Source organism: Urocampus carinirostris, chromosome 4 (genome assembly GCF_059441175.1).
Source record: "Urocampus carinirostris isolate Australia breed hairy pipefish chromosome 4, RoL_Ucar_1.0, whole genome shotgun sequence".
Classification (NCBI taxonomy): domain Eukaryota; kingdom Metazoa; phylum Chordata; class Actinopteri; order Syngnathiformes; family Syngnathidae; genus Urocampus; species Urocampus carinirostris.
In genome coordinates this window covers 48,110,287-48,130,975 of record NC_142352.1, presented here as the reverse complement: position 1 = coordinate 48,130,975, position 20,689 = coordinate 48,110,287, and the positions used below count along the sequence as shown (strand labels likewise).

Below are 20,689 nucleotides of genomic sequence, written 5' to 3'. Positions count from 1 at the left end.
GCCGTGCGTGCATGAAAAATAGGGAGTGTATAGATGAGATGGGATGTTAAAAAAAAAACTGCCTTTATTGTCTTTGAAGACAACATTAAATTATATGATAAAAGTACAGCATTTATATAGCAATTTGCTATAGTCAGGACCTCTCAAAGTGATTATTAGGGGCATTAGGGTGTTCAGTGCTTTGCTCATTGACACTTTGATAATAGATCGCAGAGGCTTGGAAGCAAGCCTGAGAACTTGTGTCCCCAGACGAGTGCTCCACCTCCCCAGCTAAAGCCATGTAAAAAATACTGTATAAACAATTAAGTTTAAAGGTACAACATGTAGTATTTGACTACTAGATGTCTCTGTATGGGTTTGCACTACCGAAAATAGTTGCTAGAAAGCAAAAGGAAGAATACAAACTACAGAGACAGAGAATATAACATATCTAAAATAGAAAAGGAAAAACGAAAAGAAATAAAAAAGAAGAAAAAGGAAATGTTAAAAAATAAAGAAAAATATGGAAAGTAAAAAAGGAAGAAAAAAGTAAATAGAAATAAACAAAAAAAAAATAAGCAAACATGAAAAGGAAAAGAGAAAAAACCCAAAATGGTATGAAAAAAGAACAAAATGAAGAAAAAAAGTTAAAAGGATATAATAGAAAGAAAAAATAAGTAAAAAGGAAAAGGAAGGGGGGATTAAATAAGATGAATAAAAGACATGAGGAAAAAGATAAAAGGAAATAAGATTAAAAAAGAAGTAAAAATAAAAAAGAAATGCAAAATAAGACAAAAAGAGATAAGAAAAAAAGTCAAAAAAGGAAACATACTTGAACTGAAACTTTTTCATTCATTTGTCTTTTTTGTGAAAAAAATGTGCTCCCTGTCTTGGCTGCAATGAGGGCCCCGCCCTCTTCAGCTCCCTGTTCTGCAGCCTCTTTAATTTTTTCGTCTATTTCTGTCCTTTTGGGCCGTTTGAGGGGGGAGGTTATGTTCAGGTGTGGCATGCTTCCGTCCGCTAGAGGGCGGCTAATCGGTTTGTTCTTGGGACAGGTGTGTCAAATCACCCCACTCATGTCCCTAATTAGCCTGACCCTTCATAAGGACATTTTGGACAGCACACAGTTTCGTCAAGATCACCATCACCTTTTACCAGTGTAATCCTGATTTGTGAGGTTTATTTTTTGGGTTTCTGGCCATTTCGTCGTTCTTGACCATTTGTTACTTTGGTGAAGATTTTGTTGTTAAACTCCATCTATTTTTGAGCACTTTGCCTTTTCCTGCTTCCTGCGTTTGGGTCCGCCGCAAATCACAGAAAAATGCTTGGAAATGTATGATGTTAGTGTGTAGTACAAAACCATGGATTTATTTTCACCTTTTGTGTGTTTTTGTTGGTATGATTCTATGCATGTATCTTATGTATGTATGTATATATATATATATATATATATATATATATATATATATATATATATATATATATATATATATATATATATATATATATATATATATATATATATATATATATATATATATATATATATATATATATATATATGTGTATATCATCTCCAAACGGAAGAGCAGCTTCAGCAACAGATTGCTGTCAGTCTTGATCCACGGACAGACTGAGGAGATCATTTCTTTCTCATGCCATGAGGCTCTTTAACTCCACTCGGGGGAGTAAAAGCCCACATTAAACCCCAGCCCCACATTTGCATATTACCCTATTTTTATTACAGTGTGTATTTAATGTAGCACTATTTAAATACTCTATATCAACACGTTACATTGAGTATTTATGCATTATATTCCTTTTACTTTATTATTGTTTTATTTTCAACACAAGGATACTGCTGGAAGTGTGAATTTCCCTACGGGGATGAATAAAGTATCTATCTATCTATCTATCTATCTATCTATCTATCTATCTATCTATCTATCTATCTATCTATCTATCTATCTATCTATCTATCTATCTATCTATCTATCTATCTATCTATCTATCTATCTATCTATCTATCTATCTGTCTTGACTGTTGTGAGGGGTAAATGTTAATTTGTGGCAGATATCGCCAAAAATATTATTTCGCTGTCACCTTTTATTTCTTTTCTTTTTTTAGAGTGTGGTGCATACTTTGAGGTGTCCTAAAAAGTATAAAATAAAATATTTTGTCAAGTATGTGTTCAAAATGCTCAAATGAGTTCAGGGAGCCTTTATATATAGATATATTTTCACCGCGCCTATCTGCTTTTATCTTTTATCATCTGTGTTTTGGCCACAAAACGCATTACGCTGAAGCAAAACATTTTTTTTAAGTACACTGCTGTCACTTGCATAATATTATCCAGATAAATGTGTAAAAGAATTTAAAATGAAAGAAATATGGTTAAACTTAAGAAAAGTTACTATTTTTATTTTTTTTAAATTATTATTATTATTATTATTATTATGATTCCAACTGTCATGAAAGGAAAGGTGGGTAATAACAAGTTACATATACTCTGTTACATTTACTTAAATTTTGGGAGTATTTTAAATCACTATACGTTTTACTTTTACTGAGTTGAATTGTGAAGAAGAACCCGTTACATTATGCTACATTGAAGCCGTTACTAAGTACTGGGTAACTTAAATCCCCTCCACGTAAGTACGCGCAAGTCCTTCGCATGCTTTTTTCCCCTCTAGTGAGTGCCACTGTGCCGCGCAAGCCCCGCCTCTTTAAAGGGACAAGCAGGTAGCTGTTTTAAAGCAAACCGGCGTGTGTGATTGGCCATGGAGCCCAAAAGTAAAAATGGGAAATAACTGCAGGGAAATCAAACTTAAACTGTATTAATGTGATTTGATTTATTTTACCTTTACAAAAAGTTGCTATTTTGTTTTTGTCAATGCATGCTGCGTTTTATTGCGTTTTTTATTGGCAAGGTAATGGGCACATTATACGCCTTTGTTTTTTTCCAATGCTCAAAATGAAAATGACATCAAAAATGGGATTTCTCAACTGCATTCCTTAAGTTTGATTAAAATAATTGAATATTCGTAGTCCATTAATATCGTAATGAAGATAACCTTGAGGCGGTATCAACAGTGTCGTCCAGTCATCTCCACAGGATGTGTTGCATCCAAATTAGTCATGTTGCCAATGGCTAATATAGAAAGATACAAACAGCATGTGCTGCATTCTTTATTAGGCTTATAAGAGGCTTTTAATTTTTTGCGGCTCCTAACAAACTTTTTAGTTGATTATGGCTCTTGTGCTACTTATGCTTAATTTATTTATTTGATTTATTATTTTTTTAATATTAAAGTACTTAAAATTACTTTATTTTAATCTATTTTAAAATTAAATGTAATTTATTGTTGGTTGGATGGATTTTGATGATTTGATTGAATGGTTGAATGAAAAAAAAAAATCAATAAATAAGATGTTGCTTTAGTTACTCAGTACTCGAGTATTTTTTCACAAAGTACTTTTTACTTTTACTTGAGTAATTATTTTGATGACTACTTTTTACTTCAACTTGAGTCATATCATTCTGAGATACCAGTACTTTTACTTGAGTTACTTTTTTGGCTATTTTGCCCACCGCTGATTATCAAAATCTGATTTCAAAATCATTCTGATGTTTATGAAAACACACAAACAACGCTCGCTGGTTTATTGACGTAGGAGTCACAAAGCTGAATGATTGGAGGTAAGCTTGCGGTTGGGATAAGTGAAAACCAAATCATAACAAAACATAAATCTCCCGTGACATATGGAAAGGCACCACCAATCAATCAGTGTTGTGCACATTATTTAAAAAAAGTATTTAGTTATAGTTATAGTTAGTTATAGTTATAGTTCCCAAAGGTAACTGAATTACTCTATTGTAAAAGTAACTGGTTACCAGGGGAAGTAACTATTTCTGTTACTTTAAAAATAATTGTGTGTCAAAGAATTACAAATTTTCTGAGCAGTATTGGAGTCGGTAGAACAGGTACTTGTAATATAGACCCTTGTAATAGTTTTTGCACCTAATCGACAACAGATTTATCCTACACTTGAAGTGAAACAAAAATAAATGGTAAACAATATCCTAAAATAACAATCAGCAGTAAACAATATAAAGTTTGTTTAATAAATTAGATGGAAAAAGAAAAACAAAAGAAAAAATACAATGACAAAAGAAAAAATGAGAGATAACAGAAGAAGAAAAAAAATACACTTTTCAATTTTATAGAAACACATTAACACTGAAAAACACAGGAAATAGAATTAAAATATTTATAAATCTACAAGAAAAAAGCTAAAGTTTTTTTTTTTTATACCTTTTAATGCTAAAATGTTTTAAAGTCAACAACAAAGAATCCCCCAAAAATGCATATTGACCAATCATGAGAAAAGGTGTCTCAAATGGAACCAGCTTTGATTGGTTGATAGCCAACTTGCTACATTCACTTCCAAGTGCGAGCTCATGGATTTGACAAGTCATACGGGACAATTGCCGCGGCATTAAGCAATGACTTACCCCTCATTTACCTTCTCTTTTGGCGCATTAGTAAATACCATATTAGTAAATACCATAGTTATTCACCGTCAGCAATGGTAACGACGGAAGAAATTATTAGTTGGATTACCCTGATGCTGAAAAATGTACGCTGTTACATAATAACCATTTATAACCATATTATTCCCAACACTGCGACATTGCCACATTGGTTTTATTCATAAGGAAATAACGTGATTTTAACCCTTTCTGCTTTCTGCTGGCTATGATCGATCTTTTCCACCTCCCTCCCTCACCTCTTGCCTTTCCGAACTCAAAACATGGTTCACAACAAACTTTCTTAAATTAAATGCCAATAAAACAGAATTCCTCCTTCTTGGCACCAAATCCACTTTATCCAAAGTAAACAACTTCTCTCTCAACATCGACAGCTCCTTAGTGTCCCCCTCCCCCCAGGTCAAGAGTCTGGGTGTCATCCTGGATAGCATGCTTACCTTCCACTCACATATCAACACCATCACCCGCACTGCTTATTTCCACCTCCGCAATATTACCAGACTCCGCCCTTCCCTCACCCCCCGCACTACTGCTATTCTCGTCCACAGTCTTGTCACATCCCGCCTTGACTACTGCAATGCTCTCCTCTTCGGCCTTCCCCAAAAGTCCCTCCATAAAATTCAGCTGGTCCAAAACGCCTCTGCTCGCATCATCACAAAAACATCTTCCCAGCAGCACATCACCCCCTCCAACAGCTACACTGGCTTCCTGTTCAGCATCGCATCAGCTACAAACTCATCTTATATACATATATGGCCATTCACAACCTGGCTCCTCCTTACCTGTCCGACCTTCTCCAGGTGCACGTCCCCACTCGCTCCCTCAGATCCTCGTCCTCCCTCCGACTGTCAGTGCCCCCTGCCCATCTGAGCACCATGGGAGCCAGAGCCTTCAGTCGCGCTGCTCCCAAGCTTTGGAACAATCTACCTGCGGACCTCCAAAACTGCACACCTCTCTCCACTTTTAAGTCCCGTCTAAAAACACACCTGTTCAGGACTGCCTACAACACATAGCTTCTCCATTTCTTATGTTTTTATGATTTTATGTCTTGTTTTTATTTATTATTTCGTTTACAACTTTTTAAATTGTATTTTATTTTTTTTATTTTTTTTTTCTTTCATTGTTTGTACAGTGTCCTTGGGTGGCCTGAAAGGCGCTTTTAAATAAAATGCATTATTATTATTATATTATTATTATTATTATTATTATTTTTTTTTTTTTTTTTTAAGTGATCATTGGGGGCAACCAAACAATGATTGCTCTATATTGGTGGGAACACGTCACCTCTGTCCATGGGAAATATTTGCCTTTGGGCATGTTTCGCTTAAAAAAAACTCACACGTGATCAGGGTGTAATGTCTTAAAGTGACAGCTTGATTTATTTGCCTTTGTCCGCTGCCAACATTTTACCATAGCACGCCGGGGAAAAGTTAGATCTTCGAAGTGCGATTCAATTGATGAAATGAAATGTAACGGGATGCTAAAAGCTAGCTGTGTATCCGTGCTTCGCAGTTTGTTTAGGTGGCCACATTTACTTGCGTTTGACTGAGAGCATAAACCAGCCTATCACAGTCACGCACACAGTCACACCCACCCAACACATAAATCCCTCCTCAACCTGCCCCCGTGATAGCATTTGCTGTGAGCTGTCTGATGAACACAATGCACGATAGGTTGATATTAATGATAATTAAGACCCTTTCCATAATGCGCAGCCAGCAACTTGAGTACAGTTTTTTTCGGCCAGCTTGCATATGTACAGTACATGATAATAAAACTATCAAATGCCATTAAGTTGAGATTGAGTGCTGCAAGAGAGTATGAAGGCAGGGTCCACTTTAAGGGAGGGATATGTGAGGTGGGGAGATATTATTATAGTCTCACCAGCTCTCCCTATTTTTTCTAATAATCTCAACAGAGAGTCCATTAGCTTTACACAAGCATCAGCAAAGTGTTTCTGCATGAAATTGGCTGTGACGCTCGGCTTCACATATTGATCCATACGTGTGCAAGTAGGACAAGGACCCTTTGAGAATGCTCTTTAATTTCAAAACACACAAGCTAGCCTATTCTATCTAGCTATCTACCTTGGTCATGTCCCTCAAGAGGGGTGACCGACCAAGACAAACACATACAATAACAAAGAAAATAAAAGGGAAAAAAATAGCAAAAAAACACACACAAAAACACACACTCTTTTGTTCAACAGCAGGGCCCGACAGCTTTCACTGGTTTACCCCTGCCACATCATACGGGTGCCCAGCCCATCCTTAAGAACGCGTCCACAATCCCACTATCCTTTCACAACACCTCTCCACTCCTTTCTATCACCAACAAGCTAGCCTAATTAGCATTTATACGTGGTATACTCCCAGGCCTATTTGGCACTTTAGTCACAGATTAGACTGATTAATATGAGAAACTCAGGCAGTTGTCCCGACTTGTCAGACAGACCCAAATGCAGGGCACAAGGAGACGTAAAACAAGGGACGTGATCAAACCCCTTGAGGGGCATTTATTTAACAGCAACAAAAACTTCACTGGCGAGAATGGGGTGTGGGACCGGAACTGCTGAGGAGGAGGTCTTGAGAGGAAGGTTTGTGAGCAAAAACTAGAGATGGGGACTTGGGGTGAAGAAAATCTTAAAAGGGAGATTTAGGAGTACCTTTAAGAATGATATCTTGAGTGGACGTTAATGGGATGAAGAGGGAACTAAAGAAGATGGCTAAAGCTGCAGGTCTTGAAGTGGGATAACTTGGAACTAGGAGGGAATTGACGAAGGAAGTTGTAGGATAAGGAGCTTGTAGTTTTGGTGAGTAAAGGTCCTTAAGAATCAAAGCGAATCAGCAAACGTGAGGTTGAAGCCCGGGTATTTACAGTACAGGTGACTTATTGCCTAACTGAAAACAACCGGGGAAAGAATCTGAGAGGGGCTGCAAAATGGGTTAGTGCTGTGATTTTTGGGAGAAAATAGAGACTGCAGGCAGCAAACCATGACATCAGTGGTTATAGAATGGAGTCCATTAAAGTTGCTGTCCGTAATTTGGAAAAGTTATACTTTTTGAGACCGTATTCTGGCTTAAGCCATCACTGCAGGGTCTGTCAAGCATCTTTTTGGGTTTGGGTTGGCATTTGGACTGTATTTGAAAGTCCTTTTCTTACATTCACCATTTTCATGCTATACTAACAGAAAATCGAGAGAACGAACATGAAATCACTCTCCAACCCCCATCTTCTAGCCCTTTTTTGCTTCCTCCTGTGTTGCGAGTGCCTAACAGCTCTGATAAAAGTAAAAGCAGATGCAGGTGCAGTGGAAAAACAAGTATGAAGGCTCTCTAACCTCAATTGGGCCCTATTAACACAACCTTAATAGAAAAAATATCATACTTTCAAGTTTTTAAGGGCATCTCAAATGACGCACACCCCCTTTAAGGCCCTCCATGACGTTTCAAACACATTTAAAAATGTTCATCCATATTAAATCATTTCATAAATTATTGTTAGATAATTCAATTATTTAAGTCAGGTGTAGGATTAATCTGTTGCTGCTGAGTTGCAGTAAATATTGCAAGGTTATATAACACAACTACCTGTCTGTTCTTCTTTATTCACCTGACTTGAATACTGCTCATTAAATGTCAAATTGTTTGACATACAAAAACTTATTTTTAAAGTAATGAAAAAAGTTACTTCCCCAGGTAACTAGTTACTTTTACTGTGGAGTAATTTAATACTAACTCAGTTACTTTTTGGAGGAAGTTATGAGTAACTATAACTTTTATAACTTTTTTAAAGTAACGTGTCCAACACTAGTTGTTATTGTTAATTTCTTTCTCGCTGTTTTTATTTGATTCTGATAATTAGAGGTACTTGGCTGGGACAACAAATACTTGGGTTACTTCACAACAACCACAAATGTTGAGAGCCACTGTGGAAGAGGACACTTTCTAAATTCACAAAGAAACTTGAGTTTATAGATGTGTTTCTTTAGACTCCTCGTAATCAAAAACACCAACTTAACCTTTAAGAGAAATTATCAGCACAAAGCTATGATTACGTAAACTTGAGTGCACAGCAATAGGTTTGCACATTATTAGTAATGTTTTTTGACCGCTGTGTTTTCTATCAAATCAAGTCAAGTCAAGTCATGTTTATTTGTATAGCCCTTAATCACAAAGAGTCTCAAAGGGCTGACAGACCACAGATTATTGCAAACCACAGACCATTATGACACTATCCCCCGATCTAAAACCTACATGAGGGCATATAATACACAGATATTGTCAACATAAAATACAGGTTATTCCTATTCATATTCATTCAAATGAAAGAAGGCCAGAGAGAGGGGATTTTATTTTCCACTGATGTTTACCAAAATAGATGGCCCTATTTTCGGTTCTTGAAGCAGGCCTTAAAAACTTGAAAAAGTCTTGAATTTAATAACTGCAAAGTAAGGCCTGCACAAGGTATCATGTTTTGATTAATAGTCTTGAATTTAACTTTCAAATGTCTTCATTTTTCCTTCTCATATAGAGAGAGCTTGATAGAGCTAATAACAGTATTATAAGTAAACTAACAAAAGTATGAAACATTGTGTTGTAAAATTATTTTTCAACAGAGGTCTGAGTCATCAGTCTTGACAGTCAAAGAGAGACACTTTTACCAAAACTACATCATTAGACCTTGTGTTTTGTTGTTTTAGACTCTGCACTTAATTGTATTCCACTTTTCAGAAGTATAACTTTAAACTGGGTTTTATCATATCTCTCAGGCGAACACGGAGGTGCTGATACATGATTTTAGAGAATCTCTTTTTTATAATTGTAATGCCCTGCTCTACAGTCTTCCCAGAAAGCACATCGCCCTCTTGCAGCTGCTAGAAAATTCAGCAGCATGTGTGCTAATGGGGGCAGGCAGTACATTACTCCAGTTGCTGTGTTTATTTGAGCTTTAAGTAAAAAACAGAGCAAAATAATTGTGTTTTCAAAATGCAGCATTATGTTGCAGAAACATTCAGTTTCTAAGCCCCTGTTGTCGTCGGAGTAACTTTAAGATAGGAAAGTGTAGTTTTAACCCGTTGTGCTTGAGTGATTTAAAGTAGAACTGAGTTCTTGCTGTACCAGGGAATGAGTTGGGAGGGTCGACCAGCTAATGCCAGAACCGATCGCGGCGTTGTGCCGCTCGACCAACCATTGTGTTGCATTTGTTTGGATCAGACTTGATTCCAATCTAATGGATAGGATTAAGCCATACCCAGTAAAACCAATTTATAAAGTTGTATCACTTTTGGCACACCTCACAGCAGATGACTTCTAAAGAACTCCTCCCAAGACAAGGTTATTTAAAGTGGGTTATAAATTGACTGTCATTTTATTTCCTTGGGAGCGCTGTTACAAAAGTGTTAAGAGACACCTGGGAAATATTTTAATGAGTCTAAAATTTGCTTAACACATAATTTTTAATTAAGAATACCCAGCGGAATACATTGCTATGCTTGAAATTCTCAGGGTTTGAGTAACTACAGCATTTTTCATGGAAAGTGTTGTATTGAATTTCATTAGATTATACAGGTGTGCCTATTTTTGTGGTTTAGGCAGAGTCGATTGTAATAATCCAAAAGCACATTTACGCTTCTTATTGCTATTTTTAACGCGCAAGTAAAACTTTAACCACCTTTTTAGTTATCTTGCAAGCCATCTAGCTAAGCTGTTATTTTAGAAATGTATATCAAGTTAGGTGCCCTTTGCTCTGATTAGTAACAAAAAATAGCTCTCAGCTTGAAAAAGTTCGGAGACTACACCTTTAAACCAAATGAGCATGTTCTTTTACGGTAATTTATGTCAAATGTTATCTATTGTCTCGTCCATTGGTCATGAGATTGCTGGCTTTTGTTTCAAAATAATTTTGACCCTGGGGTTTGTTAATTTCACAGCTCATCAAAACTACAATTAGTCCAGGAACTTTATCCCTCTGCCTAACAGCATAGGTTCTACAAATACTATTTATCTCACTATTGGAATGAACAGACACAATTGCGGGCTGGTGAACTGTATACACTTCTTATTTACTCACTCGCTCTCAGACAAGAGAAGCAAAAGGCTCTCAAGAGGAGGGAAGATTTTATGCGTTACGCCTTGTAAAGCGTGCAACAGTAAAATCTTTCCCCCCAGGCCCTGACTGATGTGATGGGTTCTTTTATTGGGGTCGGGAGAGGGCGCGCGGCATCCGGGTGTGTGCTGGAGTGCGTTATATTCAAGTGTCGACCTGGCACTGATCCGCTGCTCAGATGGCCTAGGTCACCAGGCTTGCATATTTATTGTCTCGCATGTTTTTAAAATTGAGAATTATTTTCACGTGAGAAAGACATACACAAACATGCGCAGGCAGGCACACTTGTGCACACAGCTCTATTAAATAGCCCGTGGTCATTTAATGACGCAAGCAAAGGAAAGCCTGTTAATACATTATTAGATGTGAGTGAGAGCGGGAGATGGAAGCTCACATAAACAGCACACTGCGTGCTAAGACCTCTTTGGGTTTTATGTCTCCTCTTCCTACAGCACAGGATACATAATATATTTTTACATTAGTTGCCAGGCACCAGCGTGGCTTTTACGCTGTTCCACTTAATATCCCCTCGCTTAAGATGGGGTTGCTCATTTAGGCGTGACCTTTTTGGACTCCCTATTGTTTTTATTTCTGGGTTGTGAAATTACGTAATAAAATGAATGAAAATAATGAAATACAACTTTGAAAGGCAAGTATTCTGAGCTGGTTTGCTTTTGACAACAGGTTTATTCCTGGACAGAATGATAAAGGGTTCCAACATAGGGCTTGCAAAAGCATAACAGCAATAGGAAAGATAATTGGAAATGGAAAGCTGCAGAGGTTTGTGGAATTGTAAGAGAAAATTGGGTTACAGGGAAGTGAATATTTTTGTTACCTTTAACTAAAGGACTACTATGACAAAGGGATAAAACCTGTGACCGATCAAAAGGTCATCAACATTTTTGAAAGATCCTATAAAGGTAAAACATTTAAAGCAATTTCTGATATGTTTGAATTTTAAGAAAATGTAAAATGGAGTTAGATTTAAAAATAACAAAAGAGAAGTGGTGGAATATTTGAGAAACACAGTGCACATCCACTAGCTTCAGGTTTCTGAGGGAATTCAACCGGAAGAACGTGGTCACATTTTTTATCACTCCCAAAATTAGAGGTTTCAACATGCTGGAGAACATGTGAAGAGGTAGATGTTGACCAAAAGCATATATTTTTGCTTTGTCAAAAAATACAAGATTACTGGGACGAATTACGATTTGTTTGAAATAAATTGTGGGACACGGGATATCTAAAACATTTCCGGTTCTTTATTCAGGGAATCTAACTAAAGAAATACAGCTAGCAAAAAATATTATCGTACAAACAAGAGCCTTGCTAGAGCATTGGGTCTGGACTGTGAATGAATTATTCGTAATGGAGAGGACCACATTTTGAATGGGAATACAGGATACCCATTTCTCTGACAAATGGGAAAAAAATGATGAACTGTAGGAAAAATAAGCGAACCTCTTACGGACAATGAGTGGCACGCAAGCGCGCAAAAATGCGGCGGGTCCTAAATGCCGTATTTTGAAGTCGAGTCGAAGTTTTTGTTTTGTTTTACTCAATAATTGAACTGAGTTTTTGATTTATTTGATATTGCGCCTAGAAAGGCAGTTTCTAAACCATGTTTTTGCGGTGCCGTGGACCATGGATCAATGATCCAGTGCAGTCACTGCAAACACTATATACATTACGAGTGCTCTGTACTGTCAGTTCAGGACCTAAGCCTCGCGATACAAGATAAGCAAGCTACTTACATCTGCAAGTCCTGTGCCCCCGGCTTATCCGCTGATGATAAGGATTCTTACGCCTCTCTGAGTAGCTCTGGAACGGTGTTCACTTGCGTGGATAGCACTCCGGTGCCTTTATCCGGGTCGTCTGGGCCGTGCGGTGCCCTGAACTCTGCTGATCTGGTCTCCACTGTCCGTGAAACCGTGAAAGCCATGGTACCAACTTTGGTCCGAGAGATCATGACGCAGATGATGCCAGAAGTTGCCAGAATGTCGACTAGCCTAATGGAGGAAATGCTAGCAAAGGAGGCTAGGAAGCATAATCTCGTGGTGGTTGGAGCAAAGACACATCGAGAAAATGGGGAAGCTGTCCAGGATACCCAGCTCTTTCAGGAAGTCGCCGAAGCAGTCCCGGGAGTAGAGAAACAGGACATTCTGGAAGTTTTTCGTGATGGAAGGCTGAGGAATGATGGTAAACCCAGGATTGTGAAGATCCAAAGCCGAAATACAAGATCAAGGCTGGCGTTTCTCCGTGGATTCAATCGGGTGAAAAGTACCTTCCCGACGTTGTCTTCTGGATTTGTTCGTCCAGATATGACACCAAAAGAAAGGGAACGCGACAGGGAACTACAGGACGAACTAAGGGGCCGGTCACACAGACATTTGCGGCTGAATCACGGCTAAAATTTTGCGTTTTTTTTTGCCCGCGATGGAAAATGCGCAAAATTGGCCAATCCGCTGTTCATCGGTGGTATGCCGGCGTGTTTTGCGGACTGTTCCGCTTCCTCATCGCGTCATTTCTGTGTCATTTTCTCGTGTGGACCACGGGTATAAAAGCTCCCGAGCCGGTGTTGTGCCCAAATCCGACTCCTACGCAACACATCCCCCCACCCCCCACCCCCTCGCGTGAACGCGCATTCTGCTGCGATCGCTTTTGTGGGAAGCGCACATTGACATTGGTGACTTTTGCATCCGCGTTAACAAACGCAATTTGTAGAATACGATCGCGCTTTATTGTTTAAATAAACGCGTTATATAGACTAGGATCTCCCAATTGTTATAATTAGCTCGCTTTATTGTTTTAATAAGCGTTTTATATAGAATACGATCGCTTTTGTGGGAAGAGTACATTGGCATTGGTGACTTTTGCATCCGCGTTAACAAACGCAATTTGTAGAATACGATCGCGCTTTATTGTTTAAATAAACGCGTTATATAGACTAGGATCTCCCAATTGTTATAATTAGCTCGCTTTATTTTTTTAATAAGCGTTTTATATAGAATACGATCGCTTTTGTGGGAAGCGTACATTGACATTGGTGACTTTTGCATCCGCGTTAACAAACGCAATTTGTAGAATACGATCGTGCTTTATTGTTTAAATAAACGCGTTATATAGACTAGGATCTCCCAATTGTTATAATTAGCTCGCTTTATTGTTTTAATAAGCGTTTTATATAGAATACGATCGCTTTTGTTGGAAGCGCAGCAGAATAGCAGAATGCGCGTTCACGCGAGGGGGGAGGAATCTGCACAGGAGTCGGATTTGGGCACAACACCGGGCTGTAGAAATCATAACCGCTCAAGACACAGTCCAGTGACGATCAAGATTTCAAGCTATGGCATCATTTTTATTTTATTATCTTGAAAATAAATGTCAAGAAATAAAAATGGATTAAGACGAGGTCACTACGCTGACGGGGATCCATGTTCACCCCCTTGACGTCACGAGCACAAATGACGTGTGCTCGGCAAATCGCGCTGTATATACGCGGAGAAAGGCGTTTGACTGTCACACGCGTAACACGCTAATTTCACGTAATAACACCGCGATACAGGCGCAGAACATGCTATTACCATGCTCCACCCACGATTACCCGCTGAAATTTCCCGTCCTACCCATGTGTAACCACGCCCTGGCCGCGGCCAGAGCACGTCGTTCCGCGTCATTTCCGCGTCATTACTTCGTGTTGACCACGTGTGCGGCACGCGGTTTAACACGAGCTCAAACTTTTGAGCAGCTCAAAAGTTTTGAACGCGGCCAACCACGTGAAAATTTCCTACCGCGAGTAAAGCACTGCTCTATCTCGTCTATATGGCGGTCTCAAAACGTCCAACAGCGCCCAACAGCATCTGCTTCACGGTCAGAAATTTCTGGCCGTGGTTCAGCCTCAATACGCTCGTGAAAGGCTGTGTACCCGCGCTCTGAAGAATTGAACAGCGAAAAACTTTTTCGCGCTGCCACCCGCGCGCGAATTTCCGACCTCGTGTTAAGCACCGCTGTATCTCGTCTGAATGGCGAACTCAATGCGTTCAATAGCGTCCGCCTCAAAGGCAGAAATTTCTGGCCGTGATTCAGCCGTAAATGTCTGTGTGACCGGCCCCTAAGCGCCGTCGGGATGAAGGTGAAGTAAACATTATTATACGGGACGGGAAAATTATTGTCAAGCCGGGAAATGCCTAAGGTCGCCTTCGCCTTTATTGAACAGCCCCTTGATTCATCTCATTAATGCCCAATGTTTGACTTCTAAAGCAGATGACTTGGTCTCGTACATCAATTTCTACACCCCTGATATTTTGGCAATTACAGAAACTTGGTACTCCGCTGGTGACACAGGGCCAACTATAGAGAAATATCAGTCCATTAGAACTGACCGTAAAAATGCCCAACATGGAGGAGTTTTGCTCATGGTTTCTCATGGTATAACTGTGTTTTCTGTCGCTAATTATCAATTCGATAGAATTGAGTTATTGAGATGTGATATTCTTATTTCTGGGGTGAAGCTGAGAATAGTGCTTGTATATCGCTCTGGTCTGAGCTCTTTTCAGGCCAACGTCGCTATGTTCGAACATCTGAATTCTATTTTTGATACTAAATTGCAAATTCATAAGTAGATGGGTGATTTTAACTTTCCTGACCTTCACCACAGTTTTCTTCAAAAATCTAACTTCAATGTTCAAAAACTTGGTTTCAAATGCAGGTTTCTTTCAGCATGTCGATAAACCAACCAGGGGGTCCAACGTATTAGACCTTGTGTTTTCCACTGACAGATATCGGATTAAAAACATTGACGTTGGGCCGAGTTTCTCTACCAGTGATCACGATTCTGTTACTTTCCAACTTAACCTGGCTCTTAAAAAAGACACCGCTGCTCAGAATTACATAAATTTTAAAGACTGTGATCTACATGGCATGAGATACTTTCTGTCTAGTGTCAACTGGTACCTCTTATTTGATAATTGTGGGAATATTGAAGAAATGTGGGCAATATTTAAATCTGTTGTTTACACTTTGATATCTGTATACGTACCCTCAGTTGCTGTTACACCTCACGTCAACCGTGATATAGCTGAATTGCATAGGCGAAAGCAGTTTATTCACAAGCTTTATAAACGTGATCAGTTGGCATACTTGGAAAGTTATCAAGATGCTTCAAGGGAACTGCGGAGGGCCATAAGGCGGGAAAGGGTGGCTGAGGAAAATAAAGTTTTAGAGGCTAATAATACTCGTAAATTCTTTTCATACATCAACCGTAAACTAATTTCTAGGGCATCTATTCCCAACCTGAAGGCATCTGACGGTACCGTTGCTACAGATAATGCTGACAATGTCCATATATTAAATGATCAGTATGCCAGTGTTTTTGGTCGTGACAATGGTGTTTCACCCGACTTTCCCAGCAGAACTTCAGCTGTTCTAAATTCTGTGGAACTTTCAAAGGAGTTAATTCATAGATACTTGATAAAAATTCCCAGCAAATTTTCAGCCGGCGCTGACAAAATTCCAAATTTCTTGCTTAAAAAGCTAGCTGACTTTTTATGTGAACCATTATATTACCCGTTCTCTAGATCTTTTAAGGATTCACAGCTGCCTGAGGACTGGCTTAGTGCTATTGTCATACCGATTTTTAAAGGGGGGAGCACAACAAGTGCAGCCAACTATAGACCAGTTAGCTTGACTAGCTGCGTCTGTAAAGTGTTTGAGAAAATTATCTCAGATGCCATATGGAAATTTATACAGGAGCACAATCTTTTTACGTTTAAACATCATGGGTTTAGGTCCGGACATTCTACCATGACTAACTTAATAGCTCATTTGAATAATATTACCAGTATGTTTTTTGTTCACAATATGGCTGGTCATGTTGTTTACTTAGACTTTTGCAAGGCTTTTGATAAAGTGTCTCATAACAAGCTTTTACAAAAACTGAAATGCTATGGTATTAGTGGAAAACTGCTTGAATGGATAACAGCATATTTGTCAAATCGTAAACAATGCGTAAAAATTGATGATGTTCTTTCAGCGTGGTCAGAAGTTTGTAGTGGGGTACCGCAGGGCTCAGTACTAGGACCATTATTATTTCTGTTTTTTGTGAACGACCTACCTGAGGCCATTCAAAGTAGTGACATCTCAATTTTTGCCGATGATGCTAAACTGTCGGCTTTTTTACCAAAAACCCAGGTCACAGGAACAATTGATTCTCTCCAAAATTACATTAAATCAGTTTTTCTTTGGTCCGAAAAGTGGCAACTGCAATTGTCATCTCATAAATGCTTAGCACAGTCGTTTTTACATAGTTCTGTTCCGCTGTATAACATTAATGATCATGATTTGCATGTTGTTACTGAACATAAGGATCTGGGTGTCACTTCAAACTTAAAGTTTATCACGCATATCGCCAAAATTACCAACAAAGCCAATAACATAGCATCAAACATTTACAGAAACTTTTACAACAAGAACCCAGCATTCTTAATTCGAATGTTTTGCGTTTATGTTAGACCCGGGTTAGAATATAATTGCGTTGTGTGGAACCCTTACTTACTCAAGGACATTAACCTACTGGAAGGAGTTCAACGACGGTATACGAAGCGGATACCTGGGATGCACAGCTTGTCATATCCGGAAAGACTACAAAGACTGAACTTGGACTTTTTGGAGCTCCGTAGAATTCGATTTGATTTAATTTTTGTGTTCAAAGTACTGCATGGAATGATCGATGTGCCTTTTGATCAATTTTTTTTAATTCTGTCGTGTTGATGGTTTACGTGGTCACAGATATAAGTTACGGGTGCCTAGACCTACCAGCAACTTGCATGGAAACTTTATTTCTTTCAGGATACCAAAAATTTGGATTTTTTTGCCTGACCGGGTTATTAGTGCAAATACGGTGCAAACCTTTAAGCAAAGGTTGGCAGAAACAGATCTGTCAAATTTCCTTAGGGGAGGGGGCGTAAGGTGACCATATTTGGCCATGCTCACTCTCAGCATTAGTTTTTTCTTTGTGTCATGTTTTGATTAATGTATCCAACAATACCTTCAATAAACATTTCATTTCATTTCAATGAAGATTGGACTCTGAATAATGTCTTGAGCATAGTCAATATGAATACAGTATATTAATAATATTTTTAAACATGAAGTTATATAGTGCAAGCCAGATGGCTCAAGTTTTTCATGACCCAATGCAATGGACACTACCTAACTGGTGTGAAGGGCTTCCATTTTGATCATTATTAAAATAACAATGTATGTTATAAGTATTTTGTTACTATGTTATAACTTGTGATTTTTAGAAATAGAGTTAAAATAGGTTTAATCATCTTCAAAAACATCTCAGTTAGAAAAATTCAATTACCGTAAAATCCAGACTATAGAGCGCACCTGATTATATGCCGCACCCACCACTTTTTATGTGAATTTCCACTTTTGTACTTACACAAGCCGCACCTGTGTATAAGCCGCGTGCGCCCGCATTAAAACTTGTGACACGATCACAAGTTTAACCCAGACCAGGCTGTAAGTTCCACGATTGTGATTTTGTAGAGATTTATTATTCTATATTCTTCATCAATTATCCATTGACCGTCAAATCATAATTCACTACAAAGCCAATAGGCTGAGACACTTGCTCACAGCCAAGAGGCTGAGTCAAGGTTCTAGCCTCCTAGCCTCCTACCGACCCAATCCAAAAGTCAATAGTACACAATCCTAGAACCACAGTCGGCATCATGAATGGAAAATGATACCCGTAATAAACGTATGATGCAGACTTGTAAAGTCCGTGTCCCGTTGAAAGTAATCCAAGGAGACAAAATGTATATTTCCAAAGTTAAGGGTGGGAAAAATATATATATACACTATTGTCCGCTGCGACAACAGACTGATCTACCGGTAACTCAGCTTTACCCCACTTCCCAACAGCCCGTATTTGCTACGCCCCTTCTTTTTGATTCGCCAGTAGAACACATAACAGAATAAATCTCTAAAATAAATACATTACAAAAATATACAGTTGCAAATACATATTATACATGGTTACACATATTTACGAAGAAAGACGGTACACCGAGAGAGTTTTCAAAGCTTTAATAATAATAATATAACTTTCATCCCAAACCGTGCCTTTGAAAGGTACCAACACGCTAGTAGGATCACGCTCGCAATGCATCAAACGTGCCTGTCAAAAAAAAAGCATCCCGTAATTGTGAAATCCACAGTAGATCGTCCTCAACTTCCTCCTCATTACTATCGCCATCAAGGGCGTCTTCCTCATTATCGGAACGTACATTTACTTAACAGACAATGTATGCATAAACTTAGAGGTTGCAGTCTCTTGGCGCACATATTCTACTGGTCTTAATCTTACCTTTTATACTCCAGCGCCGCTGGTGGCCGTTAGAAAAATTACATAAATTGGCCGCTTCACTGAATAAGCCGCAGGGCTGAACATTTGGGAAAAAGTAGCGGCTTATAGTCCGCAATTTACAGTACCTAGAGAATCACATTGATCCATCACTCGTGACCTATTAACAGAAACTGTCAGCAGGCGACTCGGATGTTCTTGGGGGATACCTGTTGCCCACAGGCTGGAGACCCCTGGCCAAATTATACAGTGGGCCTGATACATAGATTAAAAAATTGCCGCCTCCCTCAAAAATGATTTAATAAGGAAACTCACACTGTGATCTTCATCGAAGGTTCTCCATTTTCTATCACATACATTGGGAACTTTTTGAGACGGCAGGGTTGTGGAATGTCTTGGGCAAGCTGAAGTGATGACGCAGTGTATTGCGCCCCAGCTATCAAAGCAAACAAAGGCAGCTGTCAACGGCCTAAATTGAGGCTCTTAACAGTTTGCGATGCGAGTGGGAGGAATGGAAAAGCTGCTTAAAGAGGATTCTGATGATTAGGAAAGTGGGGAATTTGGAAAGGGAGCAGGGGTCGAAGAATAATTACTGGATGTATTAAATTTATAAGCAAACTGTGGCAACTAATAACTTGTTGTGTACAACCCTAACCCTAACTCAAAAACAAAAAAGGACGTAGTTTCCTATACAATATGAATAATCTGGCAGATCGCCAGGGTTTAATTGGTCCTGCCAGAGTCTCAAAAACTTGTATTATTAAAATGTCTAATAATACATTTTTGAATACATACATGTGTAAATTTGAATTGATTCAAAACAACCTCTAGATTTTTCATTATAAGGATGATTGCAAACGCCATGGTGTGTATTTGGTCAGTCAGCCCCACCGTGCTAAAGCATGCACTCTGTGTTTGTCCCCACCCCGCCTGCCCTCTGATTAGATGGCTTGGTAATATGTGACATTGACGAGTGTCACATTTTCCGCAAGTAGCAAATTTTTCAGGAAAAAAAAGGTTTAGTGCTGAGCCTTCAATGCAGAAAAACTGCGGAGCGCTTTGACGCACTGCCATTTTTTTAACAGAGCAAAAAAAAAGCGAGAGATGCAATTGTAAGGAACTCGAAAAACACACTCAGAGCGGGAAATAGAAGTTGTCCTTCATAGTTTACTGGTTGCACTGAAAATTAAATATTTTAACATTTTGTTGTGTAGTTTGATTTTCAGGGATTCGGTGTCTCTAGACTTTAAAGTTGCATATTATCATTAAGTTAAAAGTTTAAAAAAGACAATGGTTCACTGCAGGGTAATAAAAATGGAGGCTATAATAATGATTATGGTAAAATGATAGTTAAAGCAACAAAAAAATCTGAATACCCTTTTGGGAGCCCAAAGACCTTGCTCTTTTCAGTGAACCGATCCAAAAGCTAGTTCCCTAAAAAGAGTTTCCATTACTATCACGAAAACGTTTTGGTGGACACGGGCTCTAACTGTAGCTAATAAGTTGTGCGTTACAGTAAATTTCTGTAAAACATCAAAGAAGAACTGACATCCGTTCATAGGAACAATCACAAAAGTAGTTGTACTGTACCTCTGATTGGAGTATTAAATTTCATTAAATTTAAAACTCAAATTGGTGATTTGGACTAGCTGATACGATACCTTAAAATTACACA

General features: G+C 38.6%; 1 protein-coding gene across 1 annotated transcript in view; it reads left to right on the top strand.

Annotated features, from left to right (window-relative positions):
• Positions 1 to 20,689, top strand: part of kif26ba (kinesin family member 26Ba) — a 234,885-nt gene that overhangs the window by 156,879 nt on the left and 57,317 nt on the right. The window lies entirely within an intron of this gene.